This window comes from Apostichopus japonicus, chromosome 23 (assembly GCF_037975245.1).
Source record: "Apostichopus japonicus isolate 1M-3 chromosome 23, ASM3797524v1, whole genome shotgun sequence".
Classification (NCBI taxonomy): domain Eukaryota; kingdom Metazoa; phylum Echinodermata; class Holothuroidea; order Aspidochirotida; family Stichopodidae; genus Apostichopus; species Apostichopus japonicus.
This window is the reverse complement of record NC_092583.1, coordinates 8,024,007-8,035,684: the sequence shown is the minus strand read 5'-3', so window position 1 is coordinate 8,035,684 and position 11,678 is coordinate 8,024,007. Positions and strand designations below refer to the sequence as shown.

The 11,678-nt window shown below is 32.9% G+C and overlaps 1 long non-coding RNA gene across 1 annotated transcript in view; it reads right to left on the bottom strand.

Moving 5' to 3' along the window:
• Positions 1 to 2,191: 2,191 nt before the first annotated feature.
• Positions 2,192 to 11,678, bottom strand: part of LOC139964687 (uncharacterized) — a 126,067-nt gene continuing 116,580 nt past the window's right edge. Inside the window, exon 3 of the long non-coding RNA XR_011792057.1 lies at positions 2,192 to 2,487. This is a non-coding gene — a long non-coding RNA (uncharacterized lncRNA). The remainder of the gene's footprint in view (positions 2,488 to 11,678) is intronic.

Sequence of the window (11,678 nt, the reverse complement as noted above, 5' to 3'; positions counted from 1 at the left end):
TATATATATATATATATATATATATATATATATATATATATATATAAATAATGATATATAGTTCTATAAATATAATTCGAAATGTATACATTTTCATGTTACAACATTTATCCGGTTAAAAGTAATCAACGTTCGAGGACAGAGTAAACAGTTAGCTAACAGCCAACTCAGTTAGCTATTAATGTAATACAAACCAATAATTGACATGGTCGCATATCCGACGTCGCTGTGTAAATGTCATCGATATGCTAGAAGTATTAGATCAATCGGCTATTCAATCAATGCATACCATCAAGTAACGTGCATATCCGCCATTGCAGGGAACCCACATAATAACCATAACTTCAATCAGAGAGTGTATATTCTTTGGCACCATTAACTCCATTGCTGGTTTATTTAAATCTATGTCAACATAGTTACTGTTACATTTTTACTAATAAATTCAAATGAAATTTCTTACCGATGACTTCATGATAGCGAAAACAGAAGAAGAAAATCATTAACCGAAAGTAAAGTTGGTGAAATGTGTATCTACATCCGTGAATCCATCTCCTTTCACTTTTTATTTAATCACCACGTAAAGTTCATTTTATCGCTATTTTGCAACAAGACATTTAACTATTCAGATACATATACTTACATGTACTTCAGATACATATTCTTTTTAGTCTCTTTGCTTCTAGGATATCCGAAGTCAATAACCTTCTCACGATTATAACTTCAGAGTGTGATTTATTTCTTATTATCAACCTCAGCGTAATGTATGATACGAGAGGAACTTGGTTAGATCTGATTGAGCCAGTACGTCGCACTTCCTCGACTGTTGTCCAACTGCAGGTATAGTATCGCCTCTAACTTTTAGTCTTGCACTTTTCATTATTCATAAAAAAACATTTAACCGTCTTTCGTCAGTTGTTTAAATAAATTTCTTAAATGTTGGTTTTCATATTCAAAACTCGTTCATCTTAATATTTCATGTACACTTTGCCAGAGCTTGGATATACACTGACTGGTTCGTAACTTTTATTTCGGGATCACGAACTTCATCTACGATGTCTTCACTTGATGTTTTAAAAGCCTGTCAATGTAGTAATGAAATATCTTACCCGAATCTTTAATGGTAAAATACATAGGAAAATTGAATAACATACAATAAAAATGTACTGTGTACTTCATAAAACAAAACAACAAACGAGATCAGAGACGACTGTTATGAATACAACCGCATCCATCAGCAATTCATTCAATGCAAAACATTAAGTGACGTTGGTGAATATCGGTCGTCGCAGTGAACTCACGTGATAAAATTATGTTTTAACAGAGGTTTATGCATCATTGCTGTGAATTCATCGAATCTCCTTTGCATTATTAACCATTACTATTCAGTTGTAAGTTTTATGAGAATACCTTTGCTTCACTAATTTTCTCACCAACAACGCTCGCGAGAGGTTTATTAACAAATAACAAGGCATTAACTGATCGGTATATTATCTCCGTCGTCGTGAATCCACACTGATAGGTGATAACCAGTGGCGTTACCAGCGGAGGGGTGTGTGGCAGGATGGGATCTCTCAGTTAAATGTCTTGCCCCCCCCCCCACTCACTTGACCCTCTGAATGACATTTGGTGGGGGAAATAGTGGACGACACTTACAAAATGCACTTGAAAGTGTAACATGTGTTGATATCGTTAAAACTTGCGCCTATTTTATCACATTATTATATGTGATTATTCACTGAACTGTAATATACTTTCTACACACTATTTGCACATTGGCTAACAAGATTTATTAAACTTTCGTTTATTTCTTCAAAAGTCATATATCTTTTTATAACTTGAAGACGTTGCCACTGTTTGTTTATAGATTGACTTAGTTAATGCAATCATTTTGGCAGCATTTACTTCATCGAAGAGTACTACACTCCATGTGAATGTCTATAAACGTATTCACTTCTTAATTATTTTGATCATTTCACTCTAAGTCAACAAATTAAAATGTCTTACCAAGGTCTTCTATAGAGAAACCAAAAATTTTAAATATTATCCTAACTTGACGTTATTGAAGTGTGTATACTCAAACGTTACAACAATTCTCTTGTTTACGAACTCAACATGAAAGAGCAGAGTAACTTTTTGAATACAGCAAGAACATTCAGCTATTTATTTAATGCAAAGAATTAGTCTTAATACGTGTTTGCTGCTGAATTTCGGAAAACAAACTTCCGAAGCAGTTTCAATGTTTCTTATTCTAAATGCACTCTGACCGGGTGGGTTTAATGTCGAAAAGCTGTCGCAATCGACAGAAAGACATTTATTTTATGTTGCCTTTATGGCGCGAACGATTTACCGTTAAATCACTGCGACCGCACATATCAGCACGTTCATTAAACAAATGTAACCTATATATATATATATATATATATACTATATATACTCGTATCATTCACTTTTTGTACCCAATTCTACAGAGGAAACGTCTGAAAACACCTGTTCATTCATTGCAATAGAGAGAATGACACAATTTCGCAAGATACATCGGTAAGACCGAAAGAAAGATACTATTCAAGAGAAGGAACCTAACACAGGCTAGCCACGAAAGTAAAAGTATTCCTAGGCCTAACGGTCGTAAACAAAACAGAGAGATTTGATTGACACATGGTCTGTTGGGCGGGGCTTGCAAAATTGATTGAAGTATGTAGAATCTACGGACTCGTTAATGAATCTGGCGAATTTCATGCAGCTCATATTGATATGGAAATTGCATAGAACGGTGTCATTTTTGCTTAGCATTTATTGCAATAAGCTGTAAAGTTCGAAGATTACATTTTTCAAACACGTACTGAGACTTTAAGTGACATCGGTATATTGCCGCCGTCGTCGTGAATCCATACAGATAGGTGGTAACATTATTCACAGGTGTATACATTATTGTGTGGAGCATGAGTTCCGGGATACTCTCACATATCGTCTACACACCGTTCTAACTTTAGTTTAACAATTCAATTTTGGCAACATTTACTTCATCATGTTAATGTTAAATTACTTACCCCCGACTTCGATAGAGAGACATAAAGAAGACAAAATATGATTGTGAATTTACGTTACGGAAGTGTATATTGTTCCATGGTACTGCAAGTGTATTGTTAAAGTACTCAACATGCCAGAGCAGAGTATAGTGCTATGAATACAGCCAGAACAATTGACTGTTCATTCAGTTAGTGCATAGCATTAAGTGACATGTATTTTAACCCAGTCGTCGTGAATCCTCACATATAGGAGATTATTATAGCAGATTATTTGATTTGGTTAATCGCTCAACTGTAGTATGCTTTTTACTCTCTACCTTCATAGTTGGCTACGAAAATTTGTTAACATTGGAGATATATGTGCACAACACATACATTGTTTTATCTCATGAAGACATTACCATTGCTTGTCTGTATATTTACCTAGTTTAACAATTATATTTTGGCAGCATTTACTTAATCGAGGGAGTCTTCACTTTATGTGAATGTCTATAGACAATTAACTTGTTCATATTGCCTTTTTTACTATACAACTTCAAATTAAAATAACTTACCCCAAGCTTCAATACAGAGAAAAAAATCCAAAATATTATCTTAAATTAACATAAACTTAGGTGTATATTCCTTTTGGTAAGACAAGTCTACTGTCTAAGTACTCAACACCCGAGAGCAGAGTATAGTGTTATGAATACAGCCAGAACATATGACTGTTGATTTAAGTGGAAAGCATTAAGTGACGTCGGTATATTTCTCATGTTGTGGTACATCCTCACAGATAGGAGACCTCAATCAGAGATGGCTGCATTATCTCATGGAACTGATTGCCGGTCTACCCGCATCCATCATCTGTAAACCATTCTTATTCAGTTGTATAACTTTAAAGAGAAATTCTTGTTTTTTTATCTTTCCACACCGTTATCTTCTCGGGAGGTACATTCGCAAACTCTGGTTCCTGATATGTAAAACATTAACTTCATCAAAGAAATCTTCAGTTCTTGTGCATGGCTATACACTTAACACTTCTTAATTATTTTGATCATTTTACTCAAAGTCAACAAATATAAATGTCTTACCAAAGTCATCTATAGAGAAATTAATAGAAGTACATATTACCGTAAATTAACGTTACATGAATGTATATTTCCACTAGTTACAACTTTTTTCGTGTTAACGCACTCAACATGCAAGAGCAAAGTATATTATTAATATACAGAGAGTTTAATCGGCTGTTCAATAAATACAAGGCATTAACTGGCGTTGGTACATTATCCCTCGTCGTCGTGAATCCACACAGGTGATAGAATTATTATCAGGTGTATACAGTATCGTTTGGATCCTGATATCCGGGATATTCTCACATATCGTATACTCACCATTCTAACTTTGTTTAACAATTCAATTTTGGCAACAGTTACTTCATGAAGGGGGTCTTCACGGCATGTTAATGTCTACATACATATTACTTCTTAATATTTAGATTTTTAATATACAACTTCAAATACAAAATCTTAATCCGTGACTTCAATAGAACAAAAAGAAGAAATAAAATAAAGGTGCCAAAATATTATCCTGAATTAACAATACTTAGGTGTATTCCTTTATGGTACAACGAGTATATTGTAAAGTACTCAACATGCCAGAGCAAGAGCATATTGTTATAAATACCGCAAGAAGAATTGGCTGTTCATTCAGTGCAATGCATTAAGTGACATTGGTATATTAACCCCGTCGTCGTGAATCCTCACAGATAGGAAGTTATCATAGCAGATTATCACATTGAATATTCAATAACTGTAGTATACTTTCTACTAACTGTTTTGCAAATTGGCTAACAAGATTTGTTAAAATTTGGTATTTTTGTTCACAAGTTAAATATCTTTAAATAACTTGAAGACGTTTCCACTGTTTATCTAGAGACTCAATTAGTTAATGCAATTATTTTTGCAGCATTTACCTCATCGAAGGGATCTTTATTTCATGTGAATGTCTATAAACGTTTAACTTCTTAATTGTTTCACTTTAAGTCAACAAATAAAACTATCTCACCATAGTTTGCTATAGAGAGTCAAAAGAAGAACATTTTATCTTAAATTTACATCACAGAAGTGTATTATTCCACCAGTTACAACAATCATCTTGTTTACGTACCCAACATGCAAGAGCAAAGTATTTTATTAATATACAGCCAGATTAATCGGCTGTTCAATAAATACAAGGCATTAACTGGTGTTGGTAAATTATCCCCGTCGTAGTGAATCCACACAGGTGATAACCTTATTATAAGGTGTATACGTCATCGTTTGGATCCTGCTTTCCGGGATATTCTCACATATCGTATACTCACCATTCTAACTTTGTTTAACAATTCAATTTTGGCAACAGTTACTTCATGAAGGGGGTCTTCACGGCATGTTAATGTCTACATACATATTACTTCTTAATATTTAGATTTTTAATATACATCTTCAAATACAAAATCTTAATCCGTGACTTCAATGGAACAAAAAGAAAAAAGAAAATACAGGTGCCAAAATATTTTATTTTATTATATTACATTTCTATATATAAAATATGTTTTATTTCTTTTGGTAAACAAGTCTACTGTCTAGGTACTCAACACCCGAGAGCAGAGTATAGTGTAGTGAATACAGCCAGAATATATGACTGTTCATTTAAGTGGAAAGCATTAAGTGACGTCGGTATATTTCTCACGTTGTGGTACATCCTCACAGATAGGAGACCTCAATCAGAGGTGGCTGCATTATCTCATGGAACTGATTGCCGGTCTACCCGCACCCATCATCTGTAAACCATTCTTATTCAGTTGTATAACTTTAAAGAGATTTTTTTCCACACCGTTATATTCTGGGGAGGCACATTCGCAACCTCTGGTTCCTGATATATAAAACATTAACTTCATCAAAGAAATCTTCAGTTCTTGTGCATGACTATTCACTTAACACTTCTGAATTATTTTGATCATTTTACTCAAAGTCAACAAATATAAATGTCTTACCAAAGTCATCTATAGAGAAAATAATAGAAGAACACATTACCGTAAATTAACGTTACATGAGTGTATATTTCCACACGTTAGAACAGTTTTCTTGTTCACGTACTGAAAATGCAAGAGCATAGTAATTTTATGAATACAGCAAAAACAATTAGCTATGTATTTAATGCATAGCATAAAGTGACGTCGGTATATTACCGCCGTCGTCGTGAATCCATGCAGATGGTGATAACCTTAACCACCACAAGTGTATACATTATCGTTTGGATCATGATTTCCGGGATATTCTCACATATCGTATACTCACCATTCTAAAGTTAGTTTGACGATTCAATTTTGGCAGCAGTTAATTCATCAAGGTCTTCACTTCATGTTAATGTCTATAGACATATTACTTCTTAATATTGAGATTTTTAATATACAACTTCAAAAACAAAATCTTAATCTGTGACTTCAACAGAACAACAAGAAGAAAGAAAATAAAGGTGCTAAAATATTATCCTGAATTAACAATACTTAGGTGTATTCCTTTATGGTTCAACAAGTCTATTGTACTCAACATGCCAGAGCAAGAGCATATCGTTATACATACCGCAAGAACAATTGACTGTTTATTCAGTGCAATGCATTAAGTGACATTGGTATATTAATCCCGTCGTCGTAAATCCTCACAGATAGGAAGTTATTATAGCAGATTATTACATTTGAATATTCATTGAACGGTAGTATACTTTCTACTTAGTGTTTTGCAAGTTGCCTTACAAGATTTGTTAAAGTTTCGTTCACAAGTCATATATCTTTACTTACCTTGTCGACGTTTCCACTGTTTGTCTAAAGATTGACTTAGTTAATGCAATCATTTTGGCAGCACTTACTTCATCGGAGGAATCTTCACTTCATGTGAATGTCTTAAGACGTGTTCACTTTTTTTATGATTTGATCATTTTAGTATTAGTCTTTAAATGAAAATGACTTACAAATGGAATCTATAGGGAAAACATAAGAAGAAAATATTATCATAAATTAACGTTACTGAAGAAATTATTTCCGCACATTAAAACAATTATGTTGTTTACGTACACAAGATGCAAGAGGAAATTAATTTCATGGACTTAGTTAATGCAATCATTTTGACAGCACTTTCTTCATCGGAGGAATCTTCACTTCATGTGAATGTCTTAAGACGTATTCACTTTTTTTATGATTTGATCATTTTAGTATTAGTCTTTAAATGAAAATGACTTACAACTGGCATCTATAGGGAAAACATAAGAAGAAAATATTATAAATTAACGTTACTGAAGAAATTATTTCCGCACATTAAAACAATTATGTTGTTTACGTACACAAGATGCAAGAGGAAATTAATTTCATGGACTTAGTTAATGCAATCATTTTGACAGCACTTTCTTCATCGGAGGAATCTTCACTTCATGTGAATGTCTTAAGACGTATTCACTTTTTTTATGATTTGATCATTTTAGTATTAGTCTTTAAATGAAAATGACTTACAACTGGCATCTATAGGGAAAACATAAGAAGAAAATATTATAAATTAACGTTACTGAAGAAATTATTTCCGCACATTAAAACAATTATGTTGTTTACGTACACAAGATGCAAGAGGAAATTAATTTCATGGACTTAGTTAATGCAATCATTTTGACAGCACTTTCTTCATCGGAGGAATCTTCACTTCATGTGAATGTCTTAAGACGTATTCACTTTTTTTATGATTTGATCATTTTAGTATTAGTCTTTAAATGAAAATGACTTACAACTGGCATCTATAGGGAAAACATAAGAAGAAAATATTATAAATTAACGTTACTGAAGAAATTATTTCCGCACATTAAAACAATTATGTTGTTTACGTACACAAGATGCAAGAGGAAAGTTATTTCATGGACTTAGTTAATGCAATCATTTTGACGGCACTTACTTCATCGGAGGGATCTCCACTTCATGTGAATGTCTATAAACGTTTTAACTTCTTAATTGGTTGATAATTTACTCTAAGTCATGAAATTAAACATGCCTTACCAGTGTGTGCTATAGAGAAATCAAAAGAAATACATACTATCGTGAATAGACATTACAGATGTGTATATTTCCACACGTTACAACAGTCATCCTGTTTACGTACCCAACATGCAAGAGCAAAGTATTTTATAAATATACAGACGGATTAATCGGCTGTTCAATAAATACAAGGCATTAACTGACGTTGGTACAATATCCCCCGTCGTAGTGAATCCGCACAGGCGATAGCATTATTCACAAGTGTATATATTATCGTTTGAAGCATGATTTTCGTGATATTCACACATAACGTATGCTCACCATTCTAAAGTTAGTTTAACATTTCAGTGTTGAAAGCATTTACTTCATCAAGGTCTTCACTTCATGTTAATGTCTATAGACATATTACTTCTTAATATTGAGATTGTGTACTATACCACCTCAAATTAACATATCTATATCCGTGACTTCTATAGGAATGTAGTGTTATGAATACAGCCATAACAAGTGACTGTTCATTTGGGGGAAAGCATTAAGTGACATTGGTATATTAACCCCGTTGTCGTGAATCTTAACATATAGGAGAATATTACAGCAGATTATTATATTTGATTTTTCACTGAACTGAAGTATACTTTATACTGACTATTTTGCAAGTTGGCTAACAAGATTTGTTACAATTTGGTATGTTTTTTCACAAGTCATATATCTTTTAATCTCATGAAGACATTACCATTGCTTGTATGTGCATTGGCCTAGTTTAACATTTTGGCAGCATTTTCTTCATCGAGGGGGTCTTCCTTCATTTGAATGTGTATAGACATATTACTTGTCTGTATTGTAACTTTTTACTATACAACTTGAAATTAAAATATCCTACCCCTCACTGCAATAGAAAGAAAAACACAAAATGTTATCTTTTATTAACATTACTGAGGTGTTTATTTCTTTATGGTACAACAAGTCTCTAGTTTAAGTACTCAACATGCGAGAATAGGAATTTAGTGTTGTGAATACTGCCAGAACAATTGACTAAACATTTAGTGGACAGCACAGAGTGACGTCGGTATATTGCCCACGTTGTGGTGAATCCTCACGGATAGGAGACCTTAATCAGGGGTGGCTACATTAACTTTTGGAACCGATTCCCGGTATACCCTCACCCATCGTATGTAGATCATTCTTATTTAGTTGTATCACTTTACACGGAAATTATGTTTTCACACCGTTACCGTCTGTGGAAGTCCACTTGTAACTCTGGTATGTGAGATATACACTATATCACTAATACACGTTTTATGTAGACAATACTTTTCGTTAAAACTTGAACATTGTTTTGTCAGATTATTACATTTGATTATTCACCGAGCTGAAGTATACTTGCTATAACTATTTTTGCAAGTTAGATAACAAGATTTTTTAAAATGTGGTATTGTTTCTTTTGTTTCTTAAGTATTTTGATCAGTTTACACTAAGTCTTCAAATGAAAATGTCTTACCAAATCGGTCTATAGAGAAATCAGTAGAAGAAAATATTATCGTAAGTTGACATTACTGAAGTGTATATTTCCACATGTTACAAAAATTCTCTTGTTTACGTACTTAATATGGAAGAGCAGTTTTATGAATACAGCAAGAATAAGCAGCTTTTCATTTAATTCATAGAATCAAGTGACGTCGGTACATTATTCCCCGTCGTAGTGAATCCATACAGATATGTGATAACCTTAATCGCAAGTGTGTATATTATCGTTTGGAGCATAATTTCTGGGATATCCTCACATATCGTCTACTCACCATTCGTAAAGGTTGTTTTACAATTCAATTTTGGCAGCAGTTACTTCATCAAGGGGTGTTTCACTTAATGTTAATGTCTATAGACGTATTACTTCTAAATATTGTGTATAATTAATTAAATTTAGTTATAATAAATTTAATAAAAATAATATATAATGTTTACTATACAAATTAAAATATCTTACCCCAGACTACATTAGAGTAAAAAAGAAGCCAAGATATTATCGTGAATGAACGCAAGTGAGGTAAATATTTTTTTGTGGTACAACAAGTCTTTTTTTAAAAGTACTCAACATGCGAGTGCAGAGTATAGTGTTATGGATACAGCCAGAATAGTTAACTGTTCAGTCAGTGCAAAGCATTAATTGACATTGATATATTAACCCCGTCGTCGTGAATCCACACATTTAGGAGATTATTACAGCAGATTATTATATTTGATTATTCGTTGAACTGTAGTATGCTTTCCATTCACTATTTTGCAAGTTGGCTAAGAATATTTGTTAACATTGGGCATATACTCATACATGATTTTATCCCATGAAGGCATTACCAATGCTTGTATGTATACATTGAATTAGTTTAACAATTCAATATGAGCCGCATTTACTTTGTCGAGGGGTTCTTCCCTTCATGTGAATGTCTATAGTCATAATATGTCTTAATAAAGTAATCTTTTACTATACTACTTCAAATTTAAATATCTTACCCTCAGCTTTAATATAGAGAAAAAAAATCCAAAATATTATCTTCAATTAACATAACTGAGTTGTATATTTCTTTATGGTATAACAAGTCTAATGTCTAAGTACTCAACATGCGAGAGCAGAGTGTTTTGAATACAGCCAGAACAATTGACTGCTCATTTTAGTGAAAAGCTTTAGGCGACATCGGTATACTGCCTACCGTCGTCGTGAATCCTCAAAGATTGGGGACCTTAATCAGGGGTTTGCACACCAATTTGATTTAGTTTTAAAGAGAAATTTATTTTTCTCATTTTCACACCCGTTACCGTCACAAGAACTCATCTTTTAACTATGTATCATGAGATATACAATATATAAACAACGTTTTACTTACACAATATTATTCCCAACTATTTATGTTACTACTAGCTTTAAAACTTGAGCCTTGTTTTATCAGATTATTACATTTGATTATTCACTGAACTGTACTATACTTTCTACTCACTATTTTGCAAGTTGGCTAACAAGATTTGTTAAAATTGTGTATATTTGTTCACAAGTCATATATTTTTAAGTAACGTTTCCGCTGTTTGTCTGTAGATTGACTTAGTCAATGCAATCTTTTTGGCAACATTACTTTATCGAAGGTATCATCACTTCATGTGAATGTCTTAAGACGTATTCACTTCTTTATGACTTTGATCAATTTAGTATAAGTCTTTAAATTAAAATGACTTACAAATGTCTTCTATAGGGAAATCATAAGAAGAAAAATATTATCGTCAATAAACGTTACTGAAGAGAATATGTCCGTACATTAAAACAATTATGTTGTTTACGAGCACAACATGCAAGAGGAAAGGAGTTTCATGGATACAGACAGAATAATCGACTGTTCATTAAATACAAGGCATTACCTGACGTTGGTACATTACCCCCGACATAATGAATCAACACAGATAGGTAATAATCTTATATACAGGTATATACATTATCGTTTGGAACCTGGTTTACTGTCAACTCTCACATATTATCTGTGAATAATTCTGACTCAGTTGTATAACTTTTAAGAGGAATTCATATTTCTCCTTTTCACACCCGTTACCGTCTGGAGAAGTCCATTTGTAACTCTGGA